We start from the raw sequence: 6,542 nt of genomic DNA on the forward strand, positions 1-6,542 counted from the left end.
GTAGTAAGTTTAGGATTTTGTCTTAAGTTAGTTCTGTGAATCGGGCCCAGTACATGCAACTGAAAGATAAACTGTCTCTGCGCGACAAAAGGTCTGTTACTGTGCAGCAACACCTGTGGTAGTGTTTTGAGTAACTTTTGATCCGTTTGACCTTAAAACAACAGTTTTTCTTTTTTTTAAATCAAATTATGCTGCAGGTTTGACTAAATGGTGTAGCAAGAAAAGGTAAATTAAATGGAATAAAACGCCACATTTTGTGATAGCATTACCTCATTATTTCCTCGTTTTTCCATTGTTAACACCGACTGGGCATAGGTTGCACCTCATTCGTACTGGTACCAAATATAAAAATAAGCACCAGAAAGGTGGGCAGTCAACTTTCCCAAAGAGCCTTCCAGTGAAACGCAACACGTGTCACTGCGTTTTTGTACGCTTTGAGCTGTTTGAGCTAGAAACAAAAAAAAATACAAATAAAAACCCCGTAGATTATGCAGAACACAGCAGGACCGTATAATTTCAGTTGTATTGCTAATAAAGCAGTATTCCTATCCATGAACAATGTGTGAATCAGCGGGCAGTGCAGTACCAGAGTCCCGACTGCACGGAAGGGAGGGAAAGGGTCTCTAATCGTGTTCTCTCGACTATATGACATTACAACGCAAACAATTATAACAGATGCTTTTACAACGCGGTTTGTACATCGCAGTTACATTACATTGCATGATTTTACAACGCATGCCATTACAATGCGTTTTTAGAAATTACCTTAACAACGCATACCAGTACAACGCATACCATTACAATGCATAATACTTTTAGGGTAACGGTAGGGCAAGTGTTGGATAATATAGGGGTAAAAATTACTATTCCCACTCCATTGAGTGCAACAGTAGGGTAAGTGTTGGATAGTGTAGGGGTACAAATTACTATTCCCATGTACCCCAAAACCATATCCACCCTAAAACTAATAAAATCTCCATTACTTACCTTAAAATGCATTGCAATGGCATGCGTTGTAATGGTATGCGTTGTAATGGCATGTGTTGTAATGGTATGTGTTGTAATATCATGCGTTGTAGTGACATGCGTTGGAATGTCTGTGCTGTAATGGCTTGCGATATAAATGCAGTCGCATTGTAGCAGTTGCGTTGTAAAGGTAGTGTGTTGTAATGACTGCGTTGTAATGGTTGTTTCCCATTCTCTCTCCACCGGTGATAATGATAATAACACCAATATGTTATTTCTGTAGCACTAGCACCAGGGCGATTTTTAGTAAACATTTTTGCACACCGCTATAACTATCCAATCAAAAAAGGTACTAATTTTACTGACCTCAGAAGGGTGAGTTGATCTCAGCAGGACTCATAACCTGCAAATAACACCCACAGCTCAGCAGAGAGTGATCAACCTCCTGAGGTATTTTACCAGCTTGGTATTCCATAATTGGCACACCGAGGTAAAACTAGATGGAATGGAATGTTGTCTGGCGTAATAACCAATGATTGAGAGGGGTACGACCATTCCATCTTTCACTTATAGTTTTTCTCAGTGAGTTGACCTGAGTGGCCACATGGACGCCAATTAGGGGTCTGTGGGGCACCCACAACCCTGGCTTGTCCTTTTCATGGTGACGAATGGGGAAAATGGGTCACAGGTTCAATCGTGTGAGGTCACCATAGTTCAAAGGGTTCGAGATGTCACTTACGCTACCTCTTACGCCCTCCCCATGTCCTAGTTTGTGTTTTCCTGGGCACATGGTATGTGGTATTCGGAGATACCTATAATGTTCTTAACTCTGTATGTATTTCACTCATCAAAAGATAAACTGGTCAATTCACACTTTCATATCATTAAATATGTCCTTTGTTTAAGCTACGTGACCCCCCGAGAAGCTCTATTTGGTGTTATTTCACATTCTTCCATATGACATATACAGTGGGTAATGCAAAGATTTTAATTTGTGTGGTAAAAGAGACAGTGTTTGATATCATCCTGTAAGTCTGCGGTATGAGGCACAGTCTGTTTTGCTACATACATAGTTGTGGTGCCCTAGAGATTATGCTCCCCTACATTACTTCCATAGATGCGATAGTCAGCAAGTACACAGACCGCTTTGGCCTTCTCAAAATACAACCACAGAGACACATTAGGTATCTCTCTCCGCCGCTAACCCATGTAGAGCCCTACACCCTGAAAGAGGCCCTGTATAACCTACATTCGGGCGAAACATGTTGACGTTCTCTGATTGTACGCTCCTACATTTGTTTATATATAATTAACGACACAGGACACACTATTCAACAATATTCCTTGGTGTTGCTTGCCATTCCTTTACATTCTACAGGTACTTTTCTCTGGCTACTAAGGCTATTCCCAGATCAGCCATGAATTGCAACACAAAGATGTATCTTACCCTGAGGACAAAGCAATATAACTTGGGACAGAACCATTTACTGTAGTATTTACTATATTGCACTGTAAAATAAGAGCAATCAAAGCAAGCAGTGTGCCCCCAAAAAACTAGGGGCAGGGTTGGGGCCACATACTGCTTGTTTGTATTAGGGCCCATGGTATCCATGCTACGTCACATGTACTTCCTGCTTGGAATGCACAGTGGTTCTCTCTCTTCCCCTCTTCCGCTCCCCCACTTCTCTGTCTTGTGGACTGCTGCACTTTCTTCTATGGTGCAGCACTTTCTCTCCTGGTGCCCAGTTACACTCTCTATGCATCCGCAGCCGCAGGCGCAATTCGGTGGGCTAGGATAGCCGTGCCACCAGGAATACAACCTTTTGCCGCACTCTAAATGTTGGGTGACGCACAAGTGGACGATCAGGGAATCTGCATTTGGGGGACGTCCAGTTACTGCCCAGCCTTATATAAGGCTCTGAATGTTCATCTAATAGTACTGGTGATAAACAAGGGGATACGGCATTTACAACGCGGGCATAATCACGCGGGCCGTTTCAACGTAAGCGGAACAATGCTTGTCTTAACCATGCATTTGCGCGGTTAAGGCAGTCAGCGCTCTAGATGCAGAGTGGATGGGTGGAAAGAGGAGCTGGAAGGATCAGGGCGGGGGATTGGATAGTTTCTTGGGCTAGGGACCGAGTTTTAGGGCTGAGGGTATGGGTCAGGGTAGTTTTTAGGGCTGGGGTCTGGCTTTTAGGGCTCAGGGCTGGGAGGGCTAGGGTGTGATCTTTACCACTAATATACCTTTGCCAATCGCGCCTTCACAACGAAATTCGTTGTAAAGGCATCCGTGGCAAAAGGCATGCGTGGTAAAGAAGCGGTCGTTCTTAACAATGCGTTGTTAAGGCATGCATGGTTTAGGGAATCGTTGTCCCATCATCATACAACCATAAGCAAGTGCAGACAATAGCCAAGGATGCTGATCTGAATTGCACACAGGAAGCAAGACAGACGTGGTTCTCAGACCCAGTGGAGATCTCGTATGGCCATAATAAAGCTTCCTTCCTCATGAAACCAACAGCAGTGCAGGAGAAATGGGTCTGCCAACTGGAGCAGCCAGACTCAATCTGGCGACCTGGCTCCTGAGGTCTTAGAACTTCATACCCAGGTCTTCCACAAGGAAGCAGGGAGTTCCTGAGGGAAGCCGTACAGCCAAGCACAGAAAACTGATATACTGCTAACTGAAACAGGTATATTCACTGGTGCGGCGGGGACGGGGTCCTGGACGGTAGTACACAGGACACTACACGCATTAGATACCTCGCTTACCTTCTAGAAGGTAATCTCACTGATGCATCATTCGATGTTCACCTGGAAACCATAGGGGCGTATACTAGGGACATATATGAAGAAATATCTTCACTATCCCAACCATCAAGATATTCCTAGACCTTAAACTGTGCGCCCGATTCACAGAACTAACTTAAGACAACATCCTAAACTTACTCCTTTTGGTATTCACAGAAGTTAGGATTTTGTCTTAAATTTGTCTTAAGACAGACTTAAGACAGACTTAAGTTAGGATTTTGTCTTAAGTTTGTCTTAAGTCTGTCTTAAGTTTGTCTTAAGACACACTTAAGACAAAATCCTAACTTCTGTGAATACCAAAAGTAGTAAGTTTAGGATTTTGTCTTAAGTTAGTTCTGTGAATCGGCCCCTGTGTGTCTGTGTCTCTCGCGCCTCATCATCCACCAACCTGCTACCGCTGCACCTCATAACAGGATATCTCAGATTCAATAATCTTTATTCTGATACGAATATACATAAAAGCACAATTCAATCACCACCAATAGAAATACAACTCTTATTTAAATTCTTATTTAAAACCGCGGTGCTTAAAGCTAGATAAAAAGAAGTAGCTTTGATAAAAAGACTACAATTGTATACAATGTTAGAAAGGCATAATATACGACAACAGTACCATAGTAACACGATATCCGCGCCTCGTGGTCCTCACACAGCTGCGCCTCATAACACGATATCCGCGCCTCGTGGTCCTCACACAGCTGCGCCTCATAACACGATATCCGCGCCTCGTGTCCTCACACAGCTGCGCCTCATAACACGATATCCGCGCCTCGTGGTCCTCACACAGTTGCGTCCCATAACACGATATCTGCGCCTCGTGGTCCTCACACAGCTGCGTCTCATAACACGATATCCGCGCCTCGTGGTCCTCACACAGTTGCGTCCCATAACACGATATCTGCGCCTCGTGGTCCTCACACAGCTGTGACTCATAACACCATATCCGCGCCTCGTGGTCCTCACACAGCTGCGCCTCATAACACGATATCCGCGCCTCATGGTCCTCACACAGCTGCGCCTCATAACACGATAACCGCGCCTCGTGGTCCTCACACAGCTGCGCCTCATAACACGATATCCGCGCCTCGTGGTCCTCACAGAGCTGTGCCTCATAACACAATATCCCCGCCTCGTGGTCCTCACACAGCTGCGTCTCATAACATGATAACCGCAACCCGGTGGTCATCAGACACGACATGGAAACACTACCCACATAGGGTCAAATCAAAGACAACATCCTTCCAACCACACATCCTACACGGTGCAGCATGCTACCCAGGTAGGCGAGCGCTTCAACATCCTACATAGGGGTAGTAAGCACTATTTAAATGTTGCAGTACAATACAACACAATACAACCAGACCAAGGCTTTGTAATAAGAGGGGTGGACTCGACTAGTGAGTCAGTGTCGAAGAACTCCCAACTTTTGTGTGTGGGGAGTCAGTGCCCGCAAACAGCCTGCCTGGCAACTTTCTATATCGTCAAGAGGGAAAAATCAAAACTTTTTGATTCTACAAAAACTAAGGGGCATATTATCAAGAAACAGCGTTAACATTATTGCCGCTTTAGCGGCAGAAAACTGCCGCTAAAGCGGCGATAATGGGCTTGATAATACGCCCTTGTGAATTCCCATAGAAGCCCATGTTCTGGTGTTCCCTTTCAGGCCCTTATTATACATGCAGTGATGAGGCGACAACAACTTAACAATATATATAAGCTGCAATTTACAAACAGCAGTTTACACAGAAGCAAATCACTGCTGCAACCACAGGTTGGAACTCACCGGGGAGAAGTTACTACAGTGTCATCTGAGGCGACAACAACTTAACAAGCAGCAGTTTACACAGAAGCAAATCACTGCTGCAACCACAGGTTGGAACTCACCGGGGAGAAGTAAAACTTCAACTCAAGTGAACTTACTACAGTGTCATCTGAGGCGAAAACAACTTAACAATAAATGTAAGCAGCAGTTTACACAGAAGCAAATCACTGCTGCAGGGCACAGACTGGAACTCACCTGAGACAAGTGCAGAAGTAAAACTCCAGCTCAGGTGAAGTTACTGCAGCGCCAGCTGAGGCGACAACAACTTAAAAGCAGTTTACAAACAGAAGCGAATCACTTCTGCAGAGCACAGGTTAGAACTCACCTGGGAGGTAAAACTCCAGCTCAGATGAAGTCACTGCAGCGCCATCTGAGGCGCCCTGCCTCCTGGTGAGCACAGGTGGGCGCTTTGAGGTTCCTGCCGAGGGCAGCAGCTCTGCTCACACACTGATTTTTTTTCCCACAAGTGCCTTCTCTATAGAGCTACAAAGGTGGATTATGTGATTTTTCTGTACTTCCTTCTTCCTCGTTAACCTTTTAACCGCAGGGCCGGCTGTTTTGTAGTGAGAGACCGGTTTCTTAAAGAGACAGACATGTCATTTAAATCTCAGTTCAGCTGCATACGGACCAGAGACAAGCTCACAGGTGCACCCGCCACCGGACAAACAAGCACCCGGAAATGTCAGGTATTCACTTTTAAAAAGCACAACCTTGCATGTTTTCTTTCAGGTGGCACTTAAACCCATCTTTTCTCAGATTGTCTGGGTTTGTCTCTGGGCTGGTGAGACATCAAGGCGACAGAAGGCAGGTGCCTTGCGATGCTACCTCATGGGAGCACAAACATGCAACAGAAAGCCTCAGATATGACACCCTTGCTAGGGAGCGGGGAGCGCCCAAAAAGCAAAACTGCATTTGTCTGGATGCTCGAATATCCCTTTCACCA

General features: G+C 45.1%; 1 protein-coding gene across 1 annotated transcript in view; it reads right to left on the reverse strand.

The window, feature by feature from the left end:
* Positions 1–6,112, reverse strand: part of LOC144782453 (phosphatidylinositol 4,5-bisphosphate 3-kinase catalytic subunit gamma isoform-like) — a 120,797-nt gene extending 114,685 nt beyond the window's left edge. Inside the window, exon 1 of the mRNA XM_078661829.1 lies at positions 5,925–6,112. The gene's annotated coding sequence lies outside the window, so the exon portion shown is untranslated. The remainder of the gene's footprint in view (positions 1–5,924) is intronic.
* Positions 6,113–6,542: the final 430 nt, after the last annotated feature.

The sequence above is a fragment of the Lissotriton helveticus genome, chromosome 9 (assembly GCF_964261635.1).
Source record: "Lissotriton helveticus chromosome 9, aLisHel1.1, whole genome shotgun sequence".
NCBI lineage: Eukaryota > Metazoa > Chordata > Amphibia > Caudata > Salamandridae > Lissotriton > Lissotriton helveticus.